Genomic DNA, 12,792 nt, shown 5'->3' on the forward strand with positions numbered 1-12,792 from the left:
ACATTTCTCTTTTGATGAGTGAAAAAGAAGTTGGTACACAGTTTGTGTTTACTCTCTTCTAAGACTGTATTTTAATGACTTACCCAGTAAACAGAAAAATACTCCCAATTCACAACCTATTGAAAACAAGAAAAGCTGTGGTTCAGAATAAAACATTTGAACACAAACTGTTTTTCTTTTTCAATTTGAGAAGAAAAGATTCCTCTGGCATTCACATTCAGACACTGCTCAGGAAAATAAAAGAATAATCACATTACAGAGATTTCTCCATGGGAAAAAAAAAAAACAGTGTGGGAGCAGAAAAAGAAACTTTCTAGACTTTATTATAAACACACTGACAACATAAGATGGGTTTAGTTCCTCAGGAGTGGGGTGAGTCTGATTCCCATTGGCCCACTGAATTTGGCTGCAGCCAATAGCTGATGCTTTGTGAGAGGGAAGAAAAATATGAAAAATCAAAAAAATCTCTGCAGTCCTGTTATGAAAATCCAGGAAAGCTTAAAGAACACTGCTTTTAAAAATGACTGAGAGTGAAAAAAAATTACTAAATGTGAAATTGGGTGAGATTTAAAAAGACAGTAAGAAAGAGAATTGTTTTTGTTTTCTTTAAAATTGCTTCTCAGTTTCCTACTTCCACCACTTAGGCGCCAGGAGGAGGTTACTTATTTATTTCTTCATTATTGAAATACAAGTATTCTCTTTTTTACTTTAATTTTATTTATTAAGTCGAAGGTTCAACATTCAAATGGCACAAAAGGTTATACAACGAATAATTTACCTCTGGTATCAGTCTCCCAGCAATCAACATTGTTAGTTTCTTCTGTACCATTGCAGAAGATAGTCTATATGCATACAAGAAACCCTCCCTTTTTTTCTCTTTTACACAAATGGCTGTATGGAACCAATAGTCTTTAACCTGAAACAAAAATCAAATTGTCTTTACATAATCCTAATTCCTTATATGAACACCTTACTCGTTTGTATAAAGAAACCTTTTTTAAGAAAATAAATTTATCTTCAGTATCACCCAAAGTTAAGAGAGAGCTGTTTGGCAGAAAGACATAGGAGATCTAGAGAACTAAGTTGCACAAGATTACACGGCAAATCAACTCACTTAACTGCTGGTCCAGGATTCTGACCCCTGAAAAAACCACAGAGATCTTCAAAGTTCCCACCAGGGGTATTTTTGCAGAGGTTCCATTAGCACTCCATGGAGACCTGTTCTGAGGTCCAGAGGCCCCTCCAATTAAATGAAGAGGGAGAGAAGAGTGAAGTGGGAAACTGAATTCAAATGTTTGGTTCTTGTGGACTAGCAACAAGGAAATGAAGGCAGATGAAAGAGAAACCATGACTGCCTTAGATCTGTTAATCAGTAACTCATACATGCTAGCATTAAACTAGATCCTTCTGCCTTCCAGTAGCAATTTAACAGGCACCCGACTGGCTGCACAGGCTCATTGAAGTCCCTTGTTCAATTCAGAATCAGCCATTGAGAAAAGAGGCTTGCTAGTGGGATAAGCCACAGAAAAACTCATGAAGAGGAAAACCCAGAGAAGAGAGCCTTCCAGCAGCGAATGAAGCTGAGGCTGAATTCCAAAGTGGAGTCCAGCATGCTTTTAAGTTGTGTGCTGCGCAGCACACTAGGTCCCGCGTTTTCTGGCAATGTTGAGACTCAGTTGTGTGAGTGTGGGCATACCCAAGTCTTCATTTCTTCCTGGAGAAACCAGCTCAAAAACACTGCAAATCTGAAACAAGTTCAGTACAGTCCAATTTCAATTTCCCAACACCACAGCAGAGCAGTGTGAGGAGCGACAAAAGTCCAGTTTCTGGCATAACCTTAGAAATTTTTAGCAACTATCCAAGTGATTTGGGTCTCCAATTTGAAAAACATTACAGGAAGACACGATCTGTTCTATCCAGCAGTAAGTCCCTCAATAGTATTTCAAGAAAAATAAGTGAGCAAAGTTTGTATAAGATAAAACCAATATCTAAGTCTTGGGATGCCAGAAATCACATCAAAATCACGAGGGAGGGGTTCTCTTAGACCCTCCGCAGTTTGACAATTCAGAAGTGATCCGTGGGCCACTTTGATGTGGAAAAGCATCTGTAAAAGAGAACCTAATCACCACTCACTTCCAAACAAATAGCCAACACAGTTTATAAACAAAGTCTTGAATGTTTTTCTGGAACCAGGCCTAAATTTATAACCTCCTAACCTCCATATAGGAAATGCAACTTCTCCACTCACCAAAAAGCTGATCAGAAAACATTTCCACCTGTCTACTTTGGATGGAGTGGTGAATTTTGAAAAAAAACTAACCTCTCCGAGCCTCATCAGTAACATGGGATAAAAATTCCTGCATATCTTGATTGACTTTTAAAGTGACAAAAAGTGAATGCCCAGGCACATGGTGTAATGAATTAATGTTCATTTCCTCCTTTTCTTCCAGAACTCCTTGGTATTTACTGGACAATATCCAGAAAAACTGTTCCCCCTTCTATTAGATCCCCCTTGTATTAAATGCCAGAATCCCTCAGGCCAAAACAGGTGCTAAGAAAGACATTTTGTATTTATAGATGTGTACCACATACGTTCTCATGACACACACATGCTTATAACTAAACATGTAATCAGAAGGTGCCCACTGTCAATTCCACTCAACAAAATCAGATTAAATCATATAACATTGCTGATGTTTAGCCATTTTATACCTACAACTACAGTAATTCCATATGGTTGCAAATACCAAGTCTAGAGCAAGGATTTCATACCTGCCCACCCTAGACTTCCTGGAAACAGGATCCTTAGAAATCAGAACCTTGGCATTTTCATCCCAGTTCTGCCACTGACTTTAAGAAAATCATTTAGCGACTTTGGGCCTTGGTTTGCTGATTTCTATAACAAACACAGTAGATGTGTTTTTCTGCTCTGTAATTTCATGACAGTTTTAAACAGACATGTAGCTTAGTGCATCCAACACTCAAATTTGGTGAGAATGTTTTTAACTTTGCTATAAAAGTTTTCTTAGTTGTCCCTTCACCATCCATCCTGCCCTCTTTTACTTTGAAGCACAGAAGACAGAGACCTTGATGATAATAACATAAAGCTGTGTAAACTTCTTCACGGGGCTCTTCAAATGCACTTCTAATTCGGCACACCCTATCCCAGCAGTACTGGATTTCTCCCTAAACAAAAATGGTCACGGGTGTCAAAGAGATGTGAGTAAGTGTCCACTGAACTGTGTCTAAATGATTTTCCCTGTGAGCAAAGCCAGCCTGGAATAAGCTCCTATGAGCGAGAAGAGAGAACACGCTTCCCAGGCCGAGGAGGCATTGTTCAAAGTAATGAGTTCTGCACCAGTTGGTCCACAATTCACAGCTGAGTCTGATTTTCCTAGACAAAGAGCAATAACCAAACAGGGATGCCCTTCAGCAAGCTTCTCTGAGCTGATAGTTGTTAGTTGACTCATGAGGTGGTGAAGGAGACTCCAGTCTCCCTAACCTTCTATGTCCTAGGAATGACAGGAGAAAACGTTTGTCAACCTTGGTCAATATTAGGCCAGGTTTGTCATGGCTGTAATGGATTTCAATAGTCTAAATTCACTAAAAATGCCTAGAAGTTATTCCAGCTCAAAAGTTAAACAATGTTTAAATGCCCTATTATATTCCTTTTCTCCATCTATCATAATTTTATATCCCCCTTCTGATTTTGCTCAGAGAAATAACAGTCATGATCCTTTAAGCGGGCAGACCAACACTATTCTTAGAAGGGAGCGAAGGAGGTTTATTATGTCCTGCAACATGGAGCCAGAACAAAGGACTACTGAATCACACACCTTATCTTTATCTAAGAAACCTGAGAATTACAGGGTTTCTCTGTTCCTCTCAAACTCAAGAGCTACACTTGCCAAGACTAGGTTTTAGCGCTGAGTCTGTACTACAAAAATATAAGAATATAGGTGCATACAATGCTTTCTACCAAATATAAAGAGAGAAGGACTCTTACCTAAAACACTCAAAAACAACGTTCAGGATTTTTTTCTAATCAAAGTTTAAGCATTTGTTTCTGAATCTAGAAATCTGATTGCTCGGCACTAAATCAACTATTCTTAACAGGACCCTGAAATCCTGAAAAGCATTAGAATTATTTCAGAACTCACAACTCTTAGTTCACTGAGGGCAGCAATCTGGATTTATTTATCTTGTCTTACATATAATTGGTTTTCAATAAATATTTGTTGACTAAATGAATTAATCAAGCAGAAAACATTTAAGTTTTCCCAGTATAGGATGACACCCTAACATAAAGCACCTTTATCATATTCTATTTTTATAAGTTTATCCTTATAATTATGTAGAAGACTAATTCTGAAAAGAATTTAGTTGATGTTGATAATGTGGGAAAATATATCAAACAGAAGCAATGACTTTAACAGTTTTTATGAAGAATTTGGTGCAGCTATAAATCCTGGCTCTGCCCATCAACCTTCACTCCCTTTGTCTCATTCCCACTGCCTCTCCCCAGCCTCCCTCCAAGCACTCCCAGGCTCATTATCCCAGGATCTGCTAAACTGCAGTTTACCTCCTGGAACCAGCAGAAACACATGTCACTGAGAATTAGGGAACTGGAGCCAGTTACAAGCCACCAAATAGGGTCACAAAGTATCTGAACCTGAAAATTAAGAGTTTTTATATTTTTTTTCAATTGTGAGAAAAGGGAAAAAACTTAATGCAACTTTTTTTTTTTTTTAACATTCCACTTAGATGGATTGCATAATGTCTAGGCATTTACTATAATGAATGGGATGGGAGAGATAACTTTAACAGCCTGTTATTTGCTAATCATCTGAAAAGTAATATTATGTTGACTTCATTTGCTGATAGAAGGATATTGTCTGAAAACTTCTACCACCAATAAACGTTTGCTATTCTTGAAGGCAAATTATTTAAAAATAGAATAGAGCAAGACAGTGCTCATATTACTTGATCTAAGGTATTTTTATGCCACTCTTTACTCCAGGAAGAATAACTCTATTTTAACCCTTTACTAGCAGTTACATTAACTCTAACCAATGTTTATTTAATAGCAACTAGGTATAGCAATCACGCTGCCACACATTGATGCAACCTAAGAAAAAGGAGCAAGAAGAAGCTACAGTTCCTTCTACATAACCCTTAAGGGGTATGTGTACTCTTGCCAAATGCTAATCTGTGTGTAAACAAATGGGATTTTGAAAGGGCGATGGAGCTATCAAGACACAATTTTACGAAAAGGAAAAATGACTCTCCTAATAGAAGTCTTGAGAAATCTGACTGGTGGTTTGCTCAAGGCTTCTTGAAACATTCCCTGCAGAAGATTTAGAAGATTAACCCCAGGAATGACCAAAACGACGGAGCAACTGGAAAAACAATCTCCTTGGATAGCCTTTGTGTCTTTTCACTGGCATTTTACTTTGGTCCATTTTGGAGCGCATCTCCTTCTCGTACACATGCCAGGAGGAGATACGGGTGCTGTGGGTTTGTGTTATACGTGCCCCGCTCTCCACCTGCGGAAATGAGGATACGTCTGTCCTCTTACTGCTCAAGGGCAAGCACCTGACTGAATTTTTTTTAAACGCCTCACCAGGAAGTAAATATACTTTATTTGTCTCCACTTTCATGGGCTAGAAAGGAAGGGAGTGTCTCGGTTACTGTATCAATAAGCAATTTCTCACCATTTTTCTCGCGTCTAAGATCAAAATGGTACTGTCGCCGCGCGGGGTGGGGAAATGTCTTCTTTTTCAATTTAGCTGGTTATTGTTTTAATGCTGAACTCCTAAGGTCAAAAATGTGATCACAAACTGACTCCGAGTTACAAACAACAAAGAAAAAGTCCCAGGGAGGAGGAGACAGGGCGGCGCAGACGCTCCACAAGGAACAGGGCTTTGGGGCGCGCGGGGTGGCGTCTCGGACTCGCGGTCCCGTCGCTATGGGAACCCCGCGCAGGCGCAAAGTGCGCGGCCGCAACCTGCTTCCACCTCCCGGCGCCGCTCCGGTGCCCCTCGTTTATTCCAGGAAAAAGCAATGGAGTAAATCCTCCTCGCCCTGGGAGCACCTGGTCTTCTTCGAGAGGGTCCTGAGTGGGGTCACCGAGCGCAGGAAGAACCGTGAAACTCCCCAAGTGTAATAGACACCGCACTCCCCTTGCTGGGAAAAGCGGACCTGCTCTCTCCGCGGCGTCTGGTGATCAGAGATTAGTCCCCGGGACCCCGCGAGGGGCTGAAGCATCCAGCAAGGATGCTTTACCCTCCACCGGGGGAAACCCCACCCACCACCACCACAAGAGACCTGAGAATTAAGTTCTGGCGCAGGCTCACACACCCACATAGATCTGAATTATGGGACCCCCAGACCAGCAGTGGTCCAGTTTTCCGCACAGAGGCTTGTGAGATCCCCACGCACAACATTCACACCATCCTAAAGAGCGTGGCCCGGCTGCGACTGCAGAGAGGAACTCGGGCCACCTGCTCACTTGCACACCTGGACTGGCGGGCCAGTCCTCTTTCTCTTTCTCAGTACCTCCTCGTTTCCCCGAAAGCACCGACCTGCTCTACTTGGAATGTTCAGTAGGTGAAGGAGTCTTCAGAGTCCTCCGCAGAGATGCAACCTCCAAAGTGCTGGGGTTCTGAGTTATTGGCTCCTGTGACTCCAACTCCAAAACCCTGTCGGGGGGCAGAAAAGCCCCTCACCCCCTTTCCCCCCAAGGAACTTCTCCCCAGCAGCCAGCAGAAACCCCCAAGACGGGGTGGGAAGAGCCGGGCGCCTTCGCCACAACCTGCTTTCTCATTCAAATCCTCACGCTCACTCTGCAGCCCCCTCCCTCCCAGCCCCTCAGCTCCCTCAGAAATCTGGAACTGGAGCTCAGGAGAGTGGACTGGAGCTACCGCAGCCTCCAAAGGCCCCCGCCGACTGGATGTAGGGGTCCGAGGGCTGGGCCTAGACCCATAGGCCTGCACCCCTTTGGGTTCCGCAGCAAGCAAGGACCAGAAGCACTGGGAATTAAGTCTTCCCACCCCCACCCCTCAAATTTCCAAGGTTCCCAAACTCAGGGACAGTCCCTTGATAATTAGTTTGGGGCTGTGTCCCAGAAAGCCACGGTGGTGGGAAGGTAAAGGAGTTTGGCGACACGAAGTTGGAGGAGAGGGCAAAGGGAATGAGAACTGTGTACAGCTTACACCAAAGTAAAAAGTGTCAGGACCACATCTTAAAGAACATTCCGAAACGCCCATCTCATTGCCCCTAAGAAAATAGACTCTGTTATGCCATTGTAACCAAGGAGACCTGCTTTGAGTGAAGTACAGCTAAGACTGAGGAAGAGCGAGTGTAGGTAACAAACTGCTTTTATTTTCTCCCCCTTACTCCCGCCATCTCGTCTCTTTTTCCAGATTTCTCTCCTAAGCGTTAACGGGCCAATTATTCAATCAGATCAATTTAGTGGGTGGTAGATTCAGGCGGGCAACGCGCGGTGAGTTAGAGCACCGCCATGGTAAGGAAAGTTTGCGCACAGTAGGTACTCAAACGGTGATGAAACGATGAAATCTATTGAGCGCACCGACGTGGTGAGTGCGCAGGCCGGTGCCGCTGCTGGAACTCTGACTACCGCTGGCCTCGGCAGCCGCGGTGTGATCCGGCGTCGGGATTCCAGGACTTACATTTATCAGCCTTCATTCAACCTGCCCTATTGTTAGTTCAAAGCCTGGCTGGGAGGGACTGCTCCTCACTCACCTTCAATTTAAAATTCTCCACCAATAAGAAGGTCCTCGAAAAGCTGGCAGCATGGGGTTGGCAGGGATTTTCTGGGCTTAGTGACAACATAAACTAAAGTAATTTTCTTTTTCATGCGTGAATTTGCTCAGGAAGTTACAAATGAGTGCCGGAGCTTGAAGAGCCGGGCCTGACTGTGGGTACTCTTTGACTGACAGAGTGCGTGTGTTGGTGAGGTGGGGGGTCGGATAGCACCGTGACCTCTCAGCGCAAGATCTAGGGTTTCACCTTTTCATCCCACTTATCCGATACCATAGAAACAACCCATTTGTATTATTCAATTCAACAGAGGCAATTACAATGTTACAGCAAAGCACCATGGGCAAGAAGAAACTTTATCCTGAAAGCAAACCTAGACTCAAAAAAAATAAAGGAAAAGCCACCAGAATAGTCACTTGAATTTCTTCCTGCCAGGGTAGCAGGAAGAAATCAGTTTGGAAAGACATATAAGGTGTTTTGGCTCCATAGAAAGAAACTTCCCCATATTTCCTTTTTTTTTTTTTTTTTAATATGCTCACACAAATCCCCAATTCATCAGAAATTAAAGAGATAATACTTCTACACCCAAATTGTCTTTTGCTTTGTAGACAAGAGCTTTCTGGAAATTTGTTTGGCTGGTAATCTCCTTGGTGAATAGGAAGGCCAAAAAAAATAAAAACGAGAGAGAGACCAAGACAACCCCACACACAACCAGGGAAGTTATCTCCCTCCACCTCCTGTGTGTATCTTTCTCATCTCTGAAAAACCAACCATAGATGCACATGCTGAAATAAACTCAGACACAAAATTCGTAACAAGAGCACTTGTTTGCTATGCATTCTTTATTTTGACAATTTTAAGGTCTATAATATTGTGAAATTTAATTTTTTTAATTATGCAATATTTCAAACCTACCAAAAACAACCACCCATATAATACTCTTGCTCCCCCTACCCCTTCTTTTTTAAATAAAATATAACAGATAACAGCTAAAACCCTTTCTTCCTCTCTTCTTCACCAAAGGTAACCCATCTGAAGTTGGTGTGAATCATATTTAAGCATGGTCTTAGGACATACGTACATATCCATAAATCTTTTAATGTAGTTTTCCCCCCTGAGTCTTTTTTTAATACCAAGAATCAGAGAAAAATCATTAACTAAAACCAAGAAAATATTGTTGTTACATCGCTAAGGTTTTGGAAGCAGAACAGAACTATTTTTCCCTGCTTGTGACAATCAGGGGGAATAATAACAAAGGGATTAGACAGTGGGTAATAAACAGCCTCTCTAAGTTACACAAGCCTTTCCATGGTTACCAAAAAGTCAATAGAAAAACAAAACAAATAATACCCTCTTACTTCACTGGTTACAGGGGAATTGGAAAAAATGGGGTCTAGGTTTAATACTTCTTTGAGCTATATGTCTTATATGGTAGTGAAGTACATTTTTTAATGGTCTCTTGGTCACAAGAGCTATAATCTTTTAGTAACGATTTACCAAATATAAGGGACTCCTGCTGGTACCTCAATTCAAGATTGAAATCAGCCCAGCTGAAAAGTCTGGGATTGAATCCTCCCTGTTTCTGTACACGGAGGACCTCCATCCGTGCAGTGAGTTACAGAAAGCCCTTTACAGCGGTCCTTTGACCTACCCTCCTCCCAGCAGTAAAAGGGCTGTGAAAGCACCGATTTTTCTTAAATGCCATTGACTGGTGAAAGACATCCTTCCCAACCCCCACTCTCCTCTCACTTCCAGAGCGATGACTCTCATTAATTATACTGGCACAGCACTGCCTGGCCTCCCCTCTAAATAGCTGCCAGATTTCTACATATCACCTCTGCCTTGATACAGAATGTGCACTGACACCAGGATCACAGAAAATCCTGTAAAAGCTTCCTGATACATGGTAAGATGATTGATGCACCTTGTGGTGGGCCTGCTGTGCTGCATATCGTAAGGGGTTTCTTAAAAAACTGCACTAGGAATCTGCATGTTAGAAGCAGATTTTTAGAGCTGTACAAAAATGGTGCTTTGAATTGCAAAACTAACCATATTAAAGATACTCAAATTTAATCAACAATAATCTTTAAGTTATATCCATGAAGAGAGTGAAGATGAATATTATCCCTGTTTCACTGAATACACCAAGAAGTCAAGAGAATGATCAAAGAGCTTAATCATTATCAAGGAGAAGCTATCCCTCTTACAAGACATATTTGTTGAGTACTCACATGTGAGCTTCTTCTATAGGCTGGTGAGGGTGGGGAAAGCATTACCAGGGACAGCTCCAGGCTTCCATCATCTCGGTGCATGATCCCAGAGGAAAGAGAGGACTTCCTGCTTTTTACCTTTGTGAATAAGATTGTAGGAAAGGATTCTAATTGACCTGGTTCAGGTCATGTGTCCATCCATGGATCAATTAGTGTGGTCAGCAACAAGTACAGTATATGTGTAGCCAGTCCCTGATTACACGCCCATCCCCATAGCCAGGGAGGTGGGACAGTATGAGTAGCAGCTGCAAAACTCTCAGAAGGTAACATAGGGAAGATTTGTTCCCCAGAGGAGGGTAGGAAGGGATTCTGGCAGATAAAAAGAGTGGGTATTCCCTACAGTACCCCCACCTGAACTGGCCATCAAAGAAAGACATAAACACCTTTGTAAAGATTCATATGTATATGACAGAGATTTTTTTTTTTTTTTAATGAGAAACCTCCTGAGTACATCAGGAAGAACCAGGGGAGTGGGGGTGGGGGGAGGCTGAATCAGTGCAAGTGCCACCAATCTTTTTTCCCCCCCATCTGGAGAGTTTCATTTTGTTTTGTCTTTTTCACTTTTTATCAGGGAAATTTTCATAGGCGCACGAAAGTAGAATCCTATAATGAAGCCCTATGTCTTAGTAACCAGTTTCAACAATTATTAATATTTTCGCAATCTTTTATCTATTCAGGAATGTGGGAAATTCACTAAAATACTTAAATTCATAAATTAACACATTGTTGCAGTGCTATAATCTTTGTTACTGTAAGAAATATATGCCTCCAAAATAACTACATAAGACCAATACATGTGACGCTCTTAGCAAAATGCCTAGTACAAACTGAGCTTTAAAAATGTCAATTATTTTTAATGTTATTGGCAGCCTATTAAAGATTTTAAATGCTATCAAAATCTACTTATTGAAATGTATTTGGCCTATGGAGAAAAAAAAATGTAAGGCTAATCATCTCACCAATAGACAATAACAGTTTTACATGATCCATTTTTAAATGTGATATTTATATGAAACAAAATCTCAAGCGATTGAGAAAATGCTCCTGAGAATGGCAGTTTTGGCAGCTTATTTTCTATATTACAATAAAACAGGGAGACATATGGAGGGTTACATGAACTCCATTGGTGGTAGGTAGATTAAGGGGGCCAGAGAAAGCAAAGATGGGTGGGAATCTCTGGGATTGGATAAAAAGAAAAATAGAGAGACACATACTTGTTTTACATTGTTGGGTTCTGAGACAGGTTAGTTAGCATGTCGTTAGGTAGATAGGAAGGTCCCTGGTAGAATAAGCAAAAGGCAGCCATATCCTGAAACTCCAGGTTCTGGAATGTCTCCTTCACTCCAGGACAAAGACATGAGAACGCGCTTTGATGTTAATAAATTATCTCATAAATCCCTTTTGGCCAACAAAGGAGCAGATCTGATAGATAGGAATGGGTTATTTCGTTAATCACTTCAGGATGGGCAAACAGGACAAACCTGATAGACGAAATCCATTAGAAGGCTCCAGCCCCCTTCCCCAAGCAGGCAACGGAAGGTATAAAAGTAAGAGCTTTTGCCTCAGTCACTGGGCATCCCCATTCAGGACTCTCTCCTGCTCCGGATCTCTGACCCTTTGCTTTCAATAAACTATCGTCTTTTTAAAACTCTTTGCCTCTCCTGGGTCCGTGTTTCCATTCTAAGGTCTCACGAGACACGATCCCGGCACTAACGCACTCACTCAAAGTCCCCTACATCATTTGGGGACTCACAGAGGAATGTTCCTACATCAGTACAGGATAGTTAATAATTAACATTTGCAGCACATAGAGATGGTGTGTAGGAAACAAGATAAGAATGAGGGGTTCTATGGTCTCGTGCTCTGGCATAGAGGTTGTACCCTGAGTGGTCTGGAAAAGAAGATTACCCTGACATTTCAAAGGCATGTTATCTTAGATGCAAAAAGACAATAGACAGGCTCACTTAAGGTCAAGATTGACCTCTGTCAAGGAAACTACAGGCCTAGAACGTGACTACCTGCCATGACCCGCTTTTAGTTAGGAATTTTTATGTTCAGACCATCCTATGTGGTTACATTTGGTCTCTGAGTTTGTAGGGCCCGCTATGCTGGCCTCCCCTGAGCTTGTCAGGTTTAGAATGTGGACTCCTTTTCGTCAACACTCCCCCCTTTTGGTCATAAATCAATCGTAAGGATGAATTAGTGACCAACCTCTTGGTTGGATAATGTGGTCCCATGGTGCTAGGAAAGCTCATGCCTAAGAAGTCTTAGTGCTGTTATTTGTTTTGCTGAAATGGTGGACCACTGAGGTGTTGCAAGACTTCCTCAGAAGGAAGTCAACGCTGAATTTTTCTCAAAAAAGTTAGACAGGTAAATTGGAGACAGTCAGGTCTCATGGTCGTCATTAAGAAAAGAAAAAAACAAAAAACAACAACAAAAAAACCACTCTGGATCATTTCTAACCTGCACACTGTCATGATCCAAGTTTTGCTGCCCCACTTTTCTGTATTTTGCATCTAGCATCACATTATAGTTTGAAGGCACAACCATTCTCCTCTTCAGTTTTCACAATCTGACCATAAGATGGATTCTATTTACTGGTATTATAATTATTATTATTAGTATTACTACTACTTTAATATGGCCCATCCAATTCCCATTGGAAGCACTCAAGTGTCGTTCATTATTAATCCGATTCCTGCTAGTTGTGCAATTCGGACTGTACCTTTAAAGTTTAATT

The 12,792-nt window shown here is 41.6% G+C and overlaps 1 protein-coding gene across 1 annotated transcript in view; it reads right to left on the minus strand.

The window, feature by feature from the left end:
- The window catches only part of PLCH1 (phospholipase C eta 1), a 185,646-nt gene extending 184,250 nt beyond the window's left edge, over positions 1-1,396 (minus strand). Inside the window, exon 1 of the mRNA XM_088793945.1 lies at positions 1,115-1,396. The gene's annotated coding sequence lies outside the window, so the exon portion shown is untranslated. The remainder of the gene's footprint in view (positions 1-1,114) is intronic.
- Between the last annotated feature and the right edge of the window lie 11,396 nt (positions 1,397-12,792).

This window comes from Rhinolophus sinicus, chromosome 17 (genome assembly GCF_057876585.1).
Source record: "Rhinolophus sinicus isolate RSI-liver-muscle chromosome 17, RSI-T2T, whole genome shotgun sequence".
Taxonomy (NCBI): Eukaryota; Metazoa; Chordata; class Mammalia; order Chiroptera; family Rhinolophidae; genus Rhinolophus; species Rhinolophus sinicus.